This window comes from Pristis pectinata, chromosome 5, assembly GCF_009764475.1.
Source record: "Pristis pectinata isolate sPriPec2 chromosome 5, sPriPec2.1.pri, whole genome shotgun sequence".
In the NCBI taxonomy this organism is placed as follows: Eukaryota; Metazoa; Chordata; class Chondrichthyes; order Rhinopristiformes; family Pristidae; genus Pristis; species Pristis pectinata.
This window is the reverse complement of record NC_067409.1, coordinates 80,067,400-80,086,342: the sequence shown is the minus strand read 5'-3', so window position 1 is coordinate 80,086,342 and position 18,943 is coordinate 80,067,400.

Below are 18,943 nucleotides of genomic sequence, written 5' to 3'. Positions count from 1 at the left end.
GCTATCAGGTTGAAGACTACTAAGGCAGAATATGAAGTGCTGCTCCTCCAACCTGTGTCTGGCCTCACGTGGCAGCAGAGGAAACTGTGGACAGACATGTCAGTATGGGAATGAGATGTGGAATTGAAGTGGCTGGCCACCGGGAGATTCTGGCTTTTGAGGTGGACAGAGAGAAGGTGCTCGATGATGCAGTCACCTAATCTGCGTCGGGTCTCACTGATGTACAGGAGGCCACACCGGGAGCACCGCATGCAATAAATGACACCCTCGGATTCACAGGTGAAGCGCTGCCTCACCTGGAAGGACTGTCTAGGGCCCTGCATGGTGGTGAGGGAGGAGGTGTAGGGATAGGTGTAGCACTTAGTACGGTTGCAGGGATAAGTGCTGGGAGGGTCATCTGTGGGGAGGGACGAGTGGACAGGGAGTCACGGAGAAAGCGATCCCTGTGTAAAGCTGGGGGGTGTGTGTGGAAGGGAAGATATGCCTGGTGGATCCCATTGGAGGGATCCCGTTGGAGGTGGCAGAAGTTGCAGAGAATGACGTGTTGGATGCAGAGGCTTGTGGGGTGGTAGGTGAGGATAAGGGGAACCCTGTCCCTGTAATGTTGGGGGGGGGCACGATGGGATGAGGGAAGATATACAGGAAATGGAGGAGATGTGGGCGAGGGCTGCATTGATAGCGGTGGAACAGAAACCCCGTTTACTGAAAAAGGGGACATCTCAGATGTCCTGGAATGGAAAGCCTCATGGGAACAGATGCGGAGGCTGAGAAACTGAGAGAACTGCAAGTGACAGGGTGGGAAGAGGTGTAGTCGAGGTAACTGTGGGAGGCAGTGGGTTTGTAAGAGATGTCTGTGGTTAATCTGTCTCCGGAGATCGAGATAGAGAGGTCCAGAAAGGGGAGAGAGGTGTTGGAGATGGACCAAGTGAATCTGAGAGCAGGGTGGAATTTGGAGGCAAAGCTGATGAAACTGATGAGCTCAGCACGGGTGCAGGAAGCAGCACCAATGCAGTCGTCAGTGCAGCAGAGAGAGTTGAGGAGTGTTACTGGTGTAGGCTTGGAACATGAACTGTTCTACGTAGCCGACGAAAAGGCAGACGTAGCTGGGGCCCATGTGAATACCCATGGCTACACCTTTGGTTTGAACAAAGTGGGAGGAGCCGAAAGTGAAGTTGTTGAGGGTGAGTACCAGTTCTGCCAGATGGAGGAGGGTGGTGGTGGAGGGGAACTGGTTGGGTCTGTTGCCCAGAAAGAAGCGGAGAGCCTTAAGGCCTTCCTGATGGGGAATGGAAGTGTACAGGGACTCCACATCCATAGTGAAAATGAGGCAGTCAGGGCCAGGAAACTGAAAATTGTTGAACTGATGGAGGGCATGCAAAGTGTCACGGACATAGGTGGGAAGGGACTGGACCAAGGGGGACAAAATGGAGTCAAGATATGAGGACACGAGTTCAGTAGGGCAGGCAGAAACAATGGGCCTACCGGGGCAGTTAGTTTTGTGGATCTTGGGCAGGAGGTCAAAATGGACAGTGTGGGGTAGAGGAACTATGAGGTTGGTGGCTGGAGAGGGGAGATCTCCAGAGGTGATGTGGTCAGTGACAGTGTGGGAGACAATGGCCTGATGCTCCTTGGTGGGGTCAAGGTTGAGGGATAAGTAAGAGGAAGTGTCCGAGAGTTCACGTCTGGCCTCAGCAAGGTAAAGGTCAGTCCGCCAGACTACAACAGCACCACCCTTTTCAAAAGGGTTCAAAAGGGCATCTGATGGTCCTGCTGACAATTAGGGAGGGCCTTTGAGAAGGTAGATCAGAGAATCATCATCTCTCAGGATTCAGAAAATGAAAGCAATAGCTTTAAGATCATCAGTAAAATTACGAGGGGAAAAGTCAGGGAATTCTTTTAATGAAGAAGGTCATTATGGCATGAGGTACCTCAACAGAAACAGTGCTTATTGCTACTAAAAGAGAAAATGCAATTTGAAGCATTGAGTAATACAGCCTTTCAGTTCAATTGATCCATGCCGACCAAGATGATCATCTAAGATAGTCTTGTTCGCCCGCATTTGGCACATATCCCTCTAAATATTTTCTATCCATGTACCTGTCCAAATGTCTTTTAAGTGTTTTTATTGTACACCTGCCTCAACCACTTCCTCTGGCAGCTCATTCCATATATGCACCACCCTCTGTGTGAAGAAGTTGCCCCTCAGGTCCCTTTTAAAACTTACCCCTTTTCACCTTAAACCTACACTCTCTTATTTTTGATACCTTTTCCCTTGGAAAAAGACTGTGTGTATTCACTCTGTCTATGCCCCTCATAATTTTATACTCCTCTATATGGTCATCCCTCAGTCTTCTACACTCCAAGGAATAAAGTCCTAGCCTGCCGAACCTCTCCCTATAACTCAGACCCTCAAGTTCTGGCAACCTTCGATTAAATGCACTCTTTCCAGCTTAATTATTGGAAAAAAAAGGGAGATAGTAAATTGTTAACTCTTTCAGGGAGGTACAACAGGATAGTTGGACTCCTCTTGTCTTTTAACATTCTGTGATTGAGAAATCGTTCATGTGTTGAAGAGGTGAAGCAAGGGAAACTAATGAAAGTGTGATGAGGGGAGATCAGTGGAGAGGGGGAGACTGAGAGTTGCGAGAAAATTGGAGTGGATTAGTGAGGAGACCAGGGGAGTTTGGGTCCATGACTGGGAGGGAAGGAAGATCAAAGTTGACTAGAGAGTTGGGAGGATGGTAGAGATGGGGAGAGGGAAAGGGAGAAGACTGCAGGGAGAGGGGTTGCAAGGGGGAGAAAATTCTGACAGGAAGAGTGGCTGGGGAGTGAGCAGAGAGGAGACCAGAGGGAGGATGAGGAGTTTGAGGGAGTGGAGGAAGGTCAGGCTGTCAGAGAGAGACTGAGGGAACCTCAGAGAAGACCTTGGGGAGGGGGGCTGTGAGATAATCGGCTAAGGGGATGCTGGTAGAAGATTGTGGGATAGTGGGTGGCTAATGGAGCACCTATGAAAGACATCTGCAGAGAATGGATTCCAGTCATAGGATGGTGCATCGGGGAATCTGGGAGTGATCTCTGAGAATGTTAAAAGATAACATAAACTCACCTTACAAAAGAATGACCTGTTCGGGAAGATATTGTCAGAATCCCTGGGAGCAGTCCAAGTTGCCACATGCCTATTAAGTAACAAAAGGAGAGGCCTTACATCAGACCAGCTTCAGAATTGAAGCTTGTGCCCCTCATAATTCACACAAATATCATAACATATCAAGTAAGTAATGTCAATCGTTCATTGTGTGTTGTTGATGGCACTGAGCATGCCCAATGGCTCAGTTGTGCAAATGGTAGAACAATAAAGAGAAATATTTATTTAGTCACATGTACATCGAAACACACAGTAAAATGCATCTTTTTGCATTACTGAGAATGTGCTGGGGGCAGCCCGCAAGTATTGCCACTCTTCCAGCACCAACATAGCATGTCCACAGCTCCTAACCTGTATGTCTTTGGAATGCAGACGGTAACCGGAGCACCTGGACGAAACCCACACAGACACGGGGACAATATATAAACTCCTTACAGACAGCGGCAGGAATTGAACCCGGATTGCTGGCGCTGTAATAGCATTACGCTAACCGCTACACTACTGTGCTGCCCATTGATCAGTATATGGAATGAGCTGCCAGAGGAAATGGTTGAGGCAGGTTCACTAACAACACTTAAGAGGTACTTGGACAGGTATGTGAATGGGAAAGATTTTGAGGGATATGGGCCAAACGCGGGCAAATGGGACTAGTTTAGGGAGGAGAATGGGAGGAAACTGCAGAAAGGAAGGACGTGGGGGAGGGATCATCTACAGAGTCAGTGTGATTGGAAGTCAGAAACAGGAAGGGAGCAATCAGTCTATTGGGAGTATTCTACAGGCCCCCCAATAGCCACCAGGACACTGAGGAGCAGACAAGTAAGCAGATTTTGGAAAGTACAAAAATAACAGGGTTGTTGTCATGGGAAACTTCAACTTCTCTAATATTGATTAGCACCTCTTTAGTGCAAAAAGTTTAGATGGGGCAGAATTTGTTAGGTGTATCCAGGAAGGATTCCTGACATAGTATGTGGACAGGCCGACTAGAGGAGAACACATACTAGATCTAGAACTAGGCAATGAACATGGTCAGGTGGCAGACCTCTCGGTGGGCAAGCATTTCGGAGATAGTGACCACAACTCCCTGACATTTAGCATAGCCATGAACAAGCATAGGGGTAGGCGACATGGGAAAGTTTTTCATCGAGGGAGGGCTAATTACGATGGTATTAGGCAGGAACGTGGGGGTGTAAACTGGGAACAGATTTTCTCAGGGAAATGCACAGCAGAAATGTGAGGCTGTTTAGGGACCACTTGCATGGGGTTCTGGATAGGTTTGTCCCACTGAGACAGGGAAAGGATGGTAAGATAAAGAAACCATGGTTGACAAGAGAGGTGAAATATTTAGTCAGGAGGAAGAAGGAAGCATACTTAAGGTTTAGGAAGCAAAAGTCAGGCAGGACTCTTGAGAATTATAGGGTAGCCAGGATGGAGCTTAAGAAGGGACTTAGGAGAGCTAGAAGGGGTTATGAGAAGGCCTTGACATGTAGGATTAAGGAAATCCCCAAGGTGTTCTACGTGAAGACATGAAGAACAGGAGGATGACTAGAGTGAGGGTACGACCGCTCAGGGATAAAGGGGGAAACGTGCTTGGATGCGGAGGAGGTAGTGGAGGTCCTTAATGAATACTTTGCTTGGTGTTCACTAGGGAGAGGGACTTTGACAAATGTGAGGTCAGCGTAGAACAGGCTAATGTGCTGGGGCACATTCAGGTTAAGAAAGAGGTAGTGTTGGAGCTACTGAAGAACATTAAGGTAAATAAGTCTCCAAGGTCAGATGCGATAGACCCCAAGTTACTACAGGAAGCAAGGGAAGAGATTGCTGGGGCATTCAGGATGATCTTTGTGTCCTCTCTGGCCACAGGAGTGGTACCAGAGGATTGGAGGTTGGCTAATGTTGTTCCGTTTCTCCAGAAAGGTGATAGGGTTAATCCTGGAATTATATACTAGTGAGCCTTATGTGAGTGTTGGCAAGCTATTGGAGAGGATTCTTGGGGACAGGAATAACAAGCATTTGGAGAAGCATAGGCTGATTAGAGATAGTCAGCATGGCTTTGTGAGGGGCAGGTTGTCCCTCATGAGCCTAACTGAGTTTTTTGAGGAGGTGACAAAACAAATAGATGAAGGTAGAGCAGTGGATGTGGTGTATATGGACTTTAGTAAAGCATTTGACAAGGTTCACCATGGTAGGATCATCCAGAAAGTCATGAGGCATTGGATCTATGGAAACTTATTTGCTTGGATTCAGAATTGGCTTGCTCACAGAAGGCAGAGGGTGGTAGTAGATGGAGAATATTCTGCCAGGAGGTTGGTGAATGGTGGTGTTCCACAGGGATCTGTTTTGGGACCCCTGCTCTTTGTGATTTTTATAAATAACTTGGATGAGGAAGTGGAGGGATGGGTTAGTAATTTTGTGGATGACACGAAGGTTAGAGGTGTTGTAGATAGTGTAGAAGGTTGTCGTAGGTTACAACAGGATATAGAGAGGATGCAGAGTTGCACGGAGAAGTGGCAGATGGAGTTCAATCCGGAAAAGTGTGAGGTGATACACTTTGGAAGAACGAACATGAAAGCGGAGTAGAAGGTTAATGGCAGGAGGAACAGAGGGATCTTGGGGTCCAAGTCTATAGATCCCTCAAAGTTGCCGTGCAAGTTGATAGGGTGGTTAAGAAGGCATATGGATGCTGGCCTTCATTAGTTGGGAGATTGAGTTCAAGAGCCACAAGGTAATGTTGCAGTTTATAAAACTCTGGTTAGACCACACTTAGAGCATTATGTTCAGTTCTGGTCACCTCATTATAGGAAGGATGTGGAAGCTTTAGAGGGGGTGCAGAGGAGATTTACCAGGATGCTGCCTGGATTAGAGAACATGTCTTATGAGGAAAGGTTGAGCAAGCTAGGGCTTTTCTCTTTGGAGTGACACAGGATGAGAGGTGACTTGATAGAGGCATATAAGATTATGAGGGGCATAGATGGAGTGGACAGCTAGCAGCCAGGGCAGCAATGGTCAATACTAGAGGACATCAGTTTAAGATCAGAGGAGGAAAATTTAGGGGAGATATCAGAGGTAGGTTTATTACACAGAGAGTGATGGGTGCCTGGAATGTACTGCTGGGGTGGTGGTAGAGTCAGATATAATAGTGACATTTAAAAGACTCTTAGATAGGCACACTGATGTAAGAAAAATGGAAGGTTATGGGCTGTGTAGGAGAGAAGGGTTAGATTGATCTGGGAGTAGGTGCAACATTGTGGGCTGAAGGGCCAGTACTGTGCTGTACTGTTCTATGTTCTATGTTTTTGGATGGGAATCTTAATCAGTATGGACCAGTTTGGCCAAAGGGCCTGTTTCAATGCTGCATGATTCTATGGCTCTAAAATAAAATTCTTTAGGGGAGCACCTTAAAATATTGCACAATGCAAAGGATGTCCTGCAGTTATTTCATATATGTAAGTAAGATTACAAAAATAACAAGCAGGAAAGAACACCTTTTCAATCAACCTTGTCCCATCCTGGTGATACCTGGAGCATCAATGCTAGACATTCCTCCATCTTTCGACATCAACTGCCCTCTTCCCATGAAACACACGGCAACCATACTTTCTCCTGGGAAGGGAAAGAAAGAAAAATGGATGACAGTGACTATGAAGCAGAACCAGGCACTCTTAGAAAAACTCTCCTCAGAAAAGCAGGGATGGGGCTGGTGGAGATTTACTGTGAGGCCTTACCCTTTGATCTGCATTTGTCTTTTCAGGCTCAGACAATCATTTCCACTTCCTTGCTGAATCAATGTTCATCCAGTTGCAGTATATTATTGGAGGCCGGGTGTTTACTGGAGGTTGTTTTCCCATCTTGGGCATTTTGGTACCGAGAACCCCTCGTCAAATGTGCCAATATGTAGAGTTAAAGTCTCCCTTTCCCCTTAGCCCCAGAATAGTAAAGCAAGGCGGATTGTTTATGTAGAAGAAAAGGGGTCCAGTTTCTGAAAGCTGGGTTAAAAGTAATTGGAGCAGAAAGCATTTTCCTTGAAAGGTAGCATTGGTCTGCTCGAGGGGATTAGGGGTACTACAGGGAAATCAGTGATACACATTTAAAACATCCATATCCCTCCTTCCAGTTTCCATATGTTGAGTAGCTCTTATTTTTATTTAATTTTAAGCTTCTTGAAGTCACATAGTCTTGGTGAATCCAATATCTTTGACGTTGTGACTTTGGATTCCTGGTCTGGAGTTTAGACCACAGGCAGCGCACTCTGGGAATCTACATCACTTCCACTCTAAACCACTGGTCGATTAAAGTAGATTAGTATCTGGGTTCTGGATGAGCCCTCCCAGGGCAAAAGTGCCAGGATTTTGAGGGGTACTTTGATGGGTGGGGGAGGCAGTAACCCTGATGAACGTTGTTCCCACTACAACGTGCAATCCTGCTCTTCCAAAATCCACAAATGCAATAACTCAGTTTTGTTGTTTCTTATCATCCATGTTGTATCAGGAACTGGTCAAAGCCTGTACTATTCAATTCATTTTCTATCAGAAATAATCAGTGTCCTATTTGCCTTATCAAACTACAACCTGAATAACAGGATCCAAGCAAGTGAACTCTGAGATAGATGTTTTTTTCAATGGCTCCAGTCTGATTGTGGGCATAAGACAACTGTCCTTATTTTGGGGCCTTTACCTTGGTAAATTAGTAAATTGGTTTATTATTGTCATATGCACCAAGGCACAGTGAAAAACTTTGTTTTGCATGCCATCCAGATACAGTTGTTGTGGGGCCCGCAGACTCTGCCACAGGTGGGGCAAGTGTTGCGTGAGTTGTTCAGGTCGTTGCATTCGAAAATTGGTAAATTGGTTTATTATTGTCATATGTACCGAGGTACAGAGAAAAACTTTGTTTTGCATGCCATCCAGACAGATCATTTCATCACATCAGTACATTGAGGTAGTACAAGGGAAAAGCAGCAATAGAATGCAGAAAGAATTGTTATACTTACAGAGAAAGTGCAGTACAGGCAAACAATAAGGTGCAAGGCCCTAACGAGGTAGATTATAAAGTCATGAGTCCATTTTATTGTACTAGGAAACCATTCAATAGCCTTATAACAGCGGGATAGAAGCTCTCCTTGAGCCTGGTGGTACCTGCTTTCAGGCTTTTATATCTTCTGCCCGAAGGGAGGGGGGAGAAGAGAGAGTCAGGTCTTAGTAGCAGGGGCTCTGTGGGGTCAGATCTTCACTTTGCACAGGCTTCCACATGAACGGGCCTGTCCTAGGTCTTCCTGGATGGTTTCATGTGGGTCTGGGAATCGGGTCGGTAGTACATTCACTCCAGGAGGTCAGAAGATCGCCAGACCTGTAAGTAGATTTAAAAGAACATTATTAATAATTCTTAGAGTCATAGAATTTAGATTTAAAAGAGTAGAACGATTATAATAGAAGCAATGGGTAGATCTGCAGAGAGCAGCTTGCTACAAGTCACCACGCTCTGGCACCATCTGCTTCTCCTTCCATTATTTGTACTTGGTTTCTGCCTCCTCCCATCATGGAGACCCAAGGTACTCAGTGCCTTTCCAGATTCTCCTTCTCCATTTTGAGTGGTTGTAGATTCCCATGTTGCACATCCTTGAGGAATCCTTGAGAATGTCCTTGAAGCTCCAGTGGAGCTTGGAGCAGAGTACCTATTTCAGGAGTCTGATGTCAGGCATGGGGCAGTGGAGCTGGTTGAGCATAATGAGCGCCATGGTGCTGGTGATCTTGGTCTGGGAGAAGATGCAGACATTGGTCAATCTATTCCTCAATTGATCAGTGCAGCATTTGAAAAGATAGCACTGGTAGTACTTTTCCAGTGCTGGTCTCCAAAGCATTCAGGAGAGTAGGATTCACTGATCTCTGGTAGACCATGAACTTGGTGCCGAGTGTGAGGGCTTGGTCTTTGAATTTCCCTCTTCCTCATTTAGATAAAGGCTGTGCTGGCATGCTGGAGGCAGTGGTGGATGTCACCGCTCTTGACTGCCCTTGCTGAATGGTGGTTTCCGAGATATGGAAAGTGATTTTTGTTTTCCAAGGTCTCCTCTATCAGCCAGTTCCTTTCTGCACACAACTACCCCTGACTGTCAGGGGTAGGGGTGTGCAGAGGGAACTGATTGATAGAGGACCTTCAGGGAAGAAGTTAACAGTGACTTGAAATTCGGCCTTCGAGTGTGCACAGGAACAAGCGTCTTTAGTTTACTACAAATCTATGACCGAGGATAGAATGACCTTGGCTGTGGAATGGAGATGATAAACAATTTCCAGTTTGTCCACAGGTTCACTCCATTCCATTTGTGAGCTTGTTGGTGGGGAGGTGCAGTATTTCAACCGGAAACACTGAGAAGAGGATTGGGTCCATGATGCAACCTTACTTGACCCTTTCTGCATTGGGATTCAGCTCGGAGTCATAGAGAGTCATAGAGTGATGCAGCACGGAAACAGGCCCTTCTGTCCAACTTGTCCTTGCTGACCAAGTTGCCCACCTAAGCTCATCCCATTTGCCTGTGTTTGGCCCATTTCCCTTTTTCCTATCCTTATACTTATCCAAATGTCTCTTCAATGTCATTATTGTACCTGCCTCAACTATTTTATCTGGTAGCTCGTTCTTCATGCTCACTACCCTCTGCGTGAAGAAGTTGCCCTTCAGGTCCCTTTTAAATCTTTCCCCTCTCACCTTAAACCTATGGCCTCTAGTCTTTGAGTCCCGTTCCCTGGGAAAAAGACTTTATGCATTCACCCTTTCTATGCTACATGGGCTTGTGATGGATCGTTGGTATATCAGTATGTTACAGACATTGAATGGTGATGAATTTCTGAGGACAACTAAACTTGTAAATTTGTAAAGGATCCTCCATAATTGCTCTTGGTTGACAGGCTTTCGTACATCTGAGCTGAGCAAGGAGCAGCGACAGAGGGGTGTAGGGTTGTGGGTACAGGAGTGAATTGGAGGAATATTGAAAGATAGAAAGGAAAACCATAAAAAGAAGGAAATGGGATTAGAAGAGACCATGCAATTGTAGATGGAGCTGGCACCAGTACAGGCACTAAAGGCTAAAATGGCCCTAAGTTGTACTATCTATGGCATGCGTCCCCTGATGCTCGTAATAGTAATTAACAATTAAACAGTCATTGAGCAATATTGATGGAAAACCATTAAGAATGAGCAAAAAAATTATCAAGGCTTTACAATAATCCTGAGTAAGTGTGCATTTGTTGTATACTCCTGTGCTCATTACTTTAATAGTCTTGTCATCCTCTTTTGTTGAACTGAGTGAACACTTTTATCAATACAGTTGACAATGACATTTCATCTTGATGTGTCAAACATTAAACTTCAAGGCCCAGCTCTCGGAGGCAGAATTTTCTGCAATGAGTTCAAGCAAATATTAAAGCAAACATTCAAAGAGATGCAAAGAGTGAGAGAAATAAAAACAAGGGGATTGTCAGTGGACAATAAGTTATATGTAATTGATATTCCTCCAATTCTGTATGCTCAAACCCCGCCCCCCCATTCCTTTTTTTAAGCGATGGACAGAGAGTTTTTGGTTCAATAATTGCACTGCACAATATTAGTAGATATCAAAACTTTGAATTATTCCAACATTTAAGTTCAACCTTGAGATGCTTCCTTACTTCCTGTAAACACCACCTGTGTTTGCAATGTTTTGTCTAATGTTTTACACAAGGTCAAGTCTAATGAATCACCCAAAGTCACCAGCTTTCCACTCCTGTTCATATTTGGCTAATGGAGAAGCGAATGGGGAGTTTGTTTTAGACACAGGTGGGACTCTCCAAAAGAAAAAGGGAAGGATGGAAATGTGAAATTTAGCAAAAAAAAGTTCATCAATAGAGGAGATAAGGTTCAGATTTAGGAAACTACCTTTGATGTTCAGTCTCAATTTACATCTTCATTTCTTTTCTTTAAAGGTGTTGGTATATTTGCTGCAATCCTCACATATTTCACTGTTGCTGCACATATTCTAAATAAATAAAAGGTTTGTTAAAACAGTGTTGATCTAATTAGTACACTTGGTGCTTTCAAGTAACAACAAAACCTTGATCCGCAGGATTACAAAGGATGCCACGTTATTCTGCAATGATAGGCATACAGGTATTCAGTAAAACTGAATAGTTGAATAATTACCAGTTACAGTCTCCAAGAGCATTATCAAGAGCTTTGTTGTACAGAAACAGATTAACCCTCATCCCACACGAAGTATTTATATTAGAAGTCATTTTAATTATAAGTAAACACTTTGACACTGAAAAAAATTAATTTCTAACTAAACTGCCATTTAGCAAAAGGGAATTTCATGTATGCTTGGAAAGGAAACAAAATTACTGAGCTGTGGAGAAAAAACAGGTGAGTGTGACTCAACCAGGAAGAAGACAAGGCACAGTGGGCTGAATGGCCAATTGCTACATGCTATAATCCCTAAATTAAACCTGGGCTGAATACTCAAGAGGCATGGAGGGCAACAACAGTATCGTGGGACTTGACAATTACAAAGAACACAGTAAATCTCCAGTGCATGAATCCTGGCTGTGAAACTTGAATGCATGGAATGCAAGGGTCTACAGGTATGCCCAAGACTGTTCTCTACTTGATCTCTGCCTGTAATTAGTGGGCTTTTAATGACTGCTTTTAAATAATGGCCATTGCAGGGCACCCACCTAATCCTGAGCTGATCTGCTTGAAAGATCTCTGCACATTTGGTCTTTGGTATGGCATCCACGTTTGACTAAACAAAAAAAAAGAGTTGAACTAATAGGGTTTAGGCTGATAAGGGTCCCAGGAATACAGATAATGTTACATTGAAAATAATGATACAGTGACTAAAAACGCCTCGAATGCACCCTTCATGAACTCAGGATATACCAGTGTTTTTCACATATAAGAGGTACTTTTCAAAATTCAGTCACTCTTGTAACTTAGGAATTGCAGCAGACAATTTGTACATGGCAGGTTCCCACAAACAACAAACTAAATTACCAGATTATCTGATTTAGATGTTGGTTGAATGGCGCCTGCTGGCTAGGAAACTGGTGGCAACTTCTCTGATCATAGAAACGTTTATGGCCACCTGAGAGAGGAGGGAGAGGCTCAATAAAATTTCTTCTTGGGAAAAATTATGCAGCCTCCCCTTAATTCTGGATTGGAGCCCCAGTTTAGATTATGTTCTCAAACCCCTTGAATTGCTTCATGAACCTGCATCCTTTCAACCTCGAATTGAGTTAAGCTGACGGCATAAAACCTTTGACTTTAAATGTAGTCTATTTTACAAATAACACATTTCTTGGAATGTTCACCAGGACTTTGTGCGTCATTCCCTAGAGTTGGGCTTGAATCTACAATCTTCTGACCCAGAAGGTCCCACTGGAACACAGCTGGCACGAAACTGCAAATCCAAAATTTAAAAATGTTAAATCAAGATTATTCTTACACTGTGGACTAAAATGTTGATATAGTAAATACCAGCATGGGAAGCAGAGGCTGTATTTACATAGCCTGCACTGGTTCTACCCGAATGGAAATGTTTAGTTCCATACCGGTAGTGATAATGACTGCATTCTAAAATGAGATAGTGAACTGAATGCAGTGGAAGAGGTTTGATCTTGTTGAAGAAATTCTCAGACCCAAAGGTAAACAGAACACAAGTTTACACCAACTTGGACAGCTCTCTCCAAGAAGATCTAGCTGAAGCCAGCATTTAAAAAGAAGTCATGTTACGCCGTTCCACCTCACCGTTATCAACTTTGACATCCTACTGATGTAATACTTCCTTTGATGGTGTTTGCTGAACCTTAATTGGTAACGTTCTCATCTTTGAGATGGAAGGCCATGAGCTGACAGTCCCACTCCAAGACTTAACTCTATGTTGCAACTTCAAGGGCAGTACTGAAAAGTGTGTGTTGCATTTATTTTGGATGAGATGTTAGACTGAGACTCTCCCAGTTTAACACAACATATCCCATGGCATCATTCACAAACACGCTGGATCACAGAGGTTGCAAGAGATTGCAAGGATAGGGAGGAGTGAGGCCCTGGAGAAATTTGCATGCAAAAGTGAGAATTTTGCAAATCGAGGCATGGCTTAACCAGGATCCAGTGCAGGTTGTTGAGATGTGGCTGAGACAGAAAAGCAGAACACTACATGTTATGACCACAGGTAGCCGAATTCAAATGGTCCCAAGTTTGCAGAGCATAGAATGAGAGACTAGTATGTATAGGGGTAATAAGAGAGAGAATGTATAGAAGTATAAGAAGGTGGATGAGAGTTTCAATAGTAGAACAGCAGTAGGAACCCTTCTCTAGATAAGAAGCAGTCAGTGACTCAATCGACGAATTCCTCAGCTGCTTCCCATTTCACTCCCTGATCCCTCGTTTTTTCATCTTGTGAGTGGCCAATTGAAATCTTCCAATGACTAGCTTTACTGATTCAATCACATGGATGCAGATTCTCTTCTCTGTCTGGCATGAAGTTTACAACCCACTAAAATATTCTGGTATTTCTGCTGAAACTCATGTAAAGCCAATTTATTCCCCATGTCCACCATTTTTATCCTCTTCCTGGTGAAATAATCCATTCAATGCTCACTAGGATCCTTCCTTAAGATATACACTCTGGTATTCAAAATTAAGATATCATGCAAATCCAGCTATAATAAAGTGAGAGCTATAGAACAAAAGAACAGTACCACACAGGAACAGGCCCTTCAGCCCACGGTGTCTGTGTCGACCATGATGCTATTCCAGACTAAACCCATCTGTCTGCTCCTGGTTTATATCTGTCAATTCCCTGCCTGTTCATGTGCCTGTCTGAATGCATTTTAAACATTGCTATCATTGCTATCAGTTCCGGGTTTCCAAGACACCAAATAACTAGAATTTCTTTATTTGTTTTGTCAGAGCTCAGGGCCTTGGTAGCTGAACATATGATCACCAAGATGCATGAGAGGCTGGTAATGGAAGAGGTTTAAATAGGGCATTTCAACTCAAAAGGTAAGCTGACATTTGAGGAGAGTACAATGGCATTCACAGAGGTTGGACTCTACTTCCTATTTTGTAGATTCTGCCCTAATAAAGATATTTTATCTTATCTTATTTTATCTTACTTTATCTTATTGTACCTTGAAGGATTCATCCATATTCACAAGAGGGATTCATATCATATTGCTGAGCAGAATCCAATCTCTGCTGATAGACCAGATAATCCAGTGAACTGCTCCAATTGTCACTGCATTATAGCTGCTGCTTCTGCTGCAAAATTTGCAATAATGGGAAAAAGGATGCCTCAGGTGACTTACAGCTAATTAAGTACATTGTTTCAGTGTAATCACTGAACTGTAGACATCTTCAGTATGGACAGAGGCATCTTGTTTCTATGTCAGTCAACAAAGATCTATCCTGGCTAATCCCTCTTCCAAAGGTTACAACAAGGCAAGTACTTCAAATCTGATGAATAGTTTCTGCTTCCACCAACCTTTCCTCCAGTGAATTCCAAAACCACCAGTTTAAGGGTGGGAATATATTTCTTCACCTCCTTCAATGAATTCTACCAATTACCCTAGATCTCTGGGTTGATTTTTCTGCTAAGGGAAACGGACCCTTAGATCGCCCTATCTAATCTTCTAACAATATTGGTATACCTCTTATTAATTCTTCCCTCAACCTCTCCTTCTCCAAAGTAAAACCTAGCCAAGCCAATCTTCCACATAAGTAAATGTCTCCAGCTTTAGAGGGTCATAGAATAATACAACATGGAAATAGGCCCTTTTGCCCAACTCATCCATGCCAACCATGGTGCCCACCAAGCTAGTCCCATTTGCTTGCAGTTATCTTCATAAATCATCACTGTATCTTCTCTAATGCTAATATATCTTCTCTGTAATGTGCTGACCAAACCGTATGCAATACTCACCACATTGCTGCCTTTGGTGTAATGCAGGAAATGCAAAAGCCACTTTGCAACCAGCAAGGAAGCACAAATAACAACGAAGTAATGAGCAACTTCTTTTAGTGACCATGGATGAGAAATAAACATTGATCAGGGTACTAGGACAAACAACCACCACTCTTCCATGCAGTGGGCTGTCTTTTATGTCTACTGTAAAGGACAAGCAGATGCTCACAATAATGTCTCATCTAAAAGGCACCCTCTAACAGTACAACACATCCTAAATGGTATCTAAAGTGTCAGCCTAGATTTAGTGCTCAAGTCTCTGGAATGTGGTCTTGAACACACAAACTTTCTGATTCAGTGCATGGCCAACTGAGCCGGGCTTGACATAATCCTACTGTTCTGCCCAGGAGCAACTTGAGCAGTTCTGAAATATTAATATAATGGCCCATTCTTTCTCATTTTGGATAGGTTTTCCATTATGTCTGTGGAGAGAGGACAGGGTTGGGCATAGAGTTCCAGAAAGTGGCAACTCCCTCTGACTACACACAAGCGGGAAATGAATGAGTGACTGGCTAATTTATCTTTGCATCGAGGAAGGTGTTGTGCAAGCACAGGTGAACTGCTCGCCCTTCTTTAATTCGTGCTCTGGGAGCTTTAACCTGTTTTACTACCTCCCTGAAGAATTTTGCAATAGCATTTTAATCACCCACTCCTCATGTTCTAACAGATTGTGAAACAGGATATTCTCATGGGGTGAAACATTTACTGCAACAAGCTCCTGGTGAGTTTCATTTTTAAGAATTGTGAAAATATCCTGCTTAACAGAGATGCTGCTGAAGAGTGCCAAGTCATTCCTATTAACACCATGAACGGATGTTTTCCATTCCTTCCTATAAAACATCTTGCTTTTAGTATATTTAGTTAGCATGTATAACATTTAAAATGCCCGGACATTTATCAATACTTTCACCTTTATCTGAGGATTATTGTGTTATCTTCTCCTTGGCTCTTGTAACTGTGTACGTTGGATTCGCCAATTCCAATGACCTGGTTGGGAGCCTCACCCACAGAGAGTATATCTCAAAGATAAGGTGACTACAATCATATGCTAATTTCCCGACCTTCGAGTTTACTGACAGGAGTATCGATTCAGTGGAATCTATCCTTATCTTTAGATTGATTACAAATTCCAGCAGGTAGAACAGATTTTCTTGAGTGAAGTTGGCAAATGGGATTTTGGTAATAATAAAGTCTCTGTGTCTCCACTCAGACAAATAACTGTCACAGATTGCAAACCTGGTTGTCTATAAGCATTCCTTAGACCCTCTTGTTAATCTCCTACAAGGTTTGTCAGGACAATGATGGATTACTCACCAGTTACTTGGATAGGTACAGCCTTGTAACCTTAGAAACTGAACAACATAGGGCACGTGGCTCCAGTAACTTGGGTTCTATACTGACCTCAGGTGCAATCTGTGTGGAGTTTGCAAGTTCTCCCTGTGTCACAGTTTCTCTAGGCTACTTCAGTTTTGTCCCACTTCTCAAAGGTGTGCAGGTTGTTAGGTATTTTGGCAAATTGATCCTAATGAATGGTACAGTATGAGGGGAGTTGATGGGAATGTGGGGAGAATAAAATGGGATTAGAGGAAAAGTCAATGGATCAATAAACCTGTTTCCATGCTGTATGTCACCATGATGTCAAGGACAGAGAGACCAGAGTCCTTTTGGCTTTAAAAACTGTATTAAACCTGAACGATATGCCAATCTCATTCAAAACCAAGTGCTCCACCACTGGAATATGCTGGAATTTCAGGTAAAAGTAAATTTATGGGGGAAAATATAGGGATCTAAAACACACCTGCAGTTTGGAAAGTATTGGTAGTATCTATTTAAGGTGTTGCCTCAAGAAGGCAACATCTATCATCAAAGATTCCCACCATCTGGGCCATCCCATCTTCTCACAGCTACCACTGGGAAGGTACAGAAGCCTTAAGTTTCACACTATCAGGTTCAAGAACAGTTACTTCCCTTCAACCACTCAGTTCTTGAACCAACCTCCACAACCCTAATCACTTCCTCAGAATAGCAACACGATGACCACTTTGCACAATAATGGACTTTTTTATATTTTGTTGTAATGTGTTCTTTCTTGTATAACTTGCATTGTAAATTAATGCTTTTGTTGTGAATGTTGTGTATCTTATGCTGTGTGCCTGTGATGCTGCTGCAAGTAAGTTTTTCATTGCACCTGTGCATACATGTACTTGTGCATATGGTGGTAAACTCAATTTTAACTTTGAAAGATTGCCTTAGACAAAGCACAATTGGGGAAATAGGCGGTAAATAAAGACAAGTTACATGTTACTGTCTCTGAAGTCAGAATAGCTCTCCTATCATTCCCATAATCTTTATTTATGTTTGGAAACTCAGGTGAGTGAACTTTTGCTCAGCCATGACAGATATAACTGGTAAAAATGGAAATTACAATGTCACCTTCTCCAGCACGTAAGGACTAGTTTGTAGAAGAAATATCCAGTTGGGGGACAAACAGTAGAATAATGAGGGATGTGGCTTGGGGGCTGGGCTGCAAAGGAGAGCTGTAAATATTTTCCATTTGAATATAAAGAGATGCAGAAGAAACAAACTGTTTCACGGACTGATGCCTCACACAATTGCTTCTGACATAGAAAGATGAGTGCTGAGATCATCTGGTGCCACATCCTCATCTGGAACCAGACCAAGTTCATTGAAAAATCAAGTATCATTCATGGGAGTTGCATTTGGACCTGCAGTTTTCATTCTGCATGTAACACACTGAGGACTCCTGACGTGTGCAGAGGTTTCCTGGAACGTGAAGCACTGCAGGGCTGCACTTGCTTAATTTCCATTTGTGTTTGCTTGTTCACCACTATCTATTGGACAGCCAGGCAGGAGTAAGATTCCAGCCCAGCTCCTTTCATGTCTTCCTCCCTTCACCTGGCGCTTTCCCCACAACTGTAGGAGGTATAACACCTGCCCCTTCACTCTCTCCCTCGCCACCATCCAGGTACATAAACAGCCCTTCCAGGTGAGGCAGAGGTTCACCTGCACCTCTTCTAACCTAGTATATTGCATTCAGTGCTTACAATGTGGCCTCCTATGCATTGGAGAAACCAGGTGTAGATTAGGCAATTGTTTTGCGGAGCACCTGTGCTCTGTCCAAAACGGCCAACTTCAGCTTCTGACTGCATGTCATTTTAACCCTCCTTCCCACTCCCACACTGACCTGTCTGTCCTCGGCCTTCTCCATTGCTATGGAAGAGGCTGAATGCAAATTGAAAGAGTAATATCTCATATTTTGCTTTGGTAGCTTACAGTCCAATGGTATGAACATTGAATTTTCCAGCTTCAGGTTATGCACATGCCCCAGTGTTCTCCCACACACAATCATCTGTCCACCCAGTTTTCTTGAACCTTCGTTCACTTTTCTCATATCCTCCCCCTCCCCCCACCTGGTTCCATCTGCCCATCTTCTCCTCCCCATCTGGTTCCACCTATCACCGACTGACCTCTGTCCCACCCTTCGCTCATAGTGCTATAGACTGGCAAGTTTTCCTCTTGCCTCTCAGTCCTGATGCAGGGTTTTGACCCAAAATGTCGACGTATACCTTTTGCCTCTACAGATGCTGCTTGACCTGTTGAGTTCTTCCAGCATTCGTTTCTTTGTTCCATATTCCAGCATCTGCAGTCTTTATTGACCTGGCTTGTACAGATTCCCTTTCAGGTTGGTCCCCACCCTGCAGTGACTACCACCCCTTCACCAAGCTCACATCCCTCATCTGAGTACCCTCTTGTGCCCAACTATCTGCCAAACTATCCCGTTAACTCCCCCACTG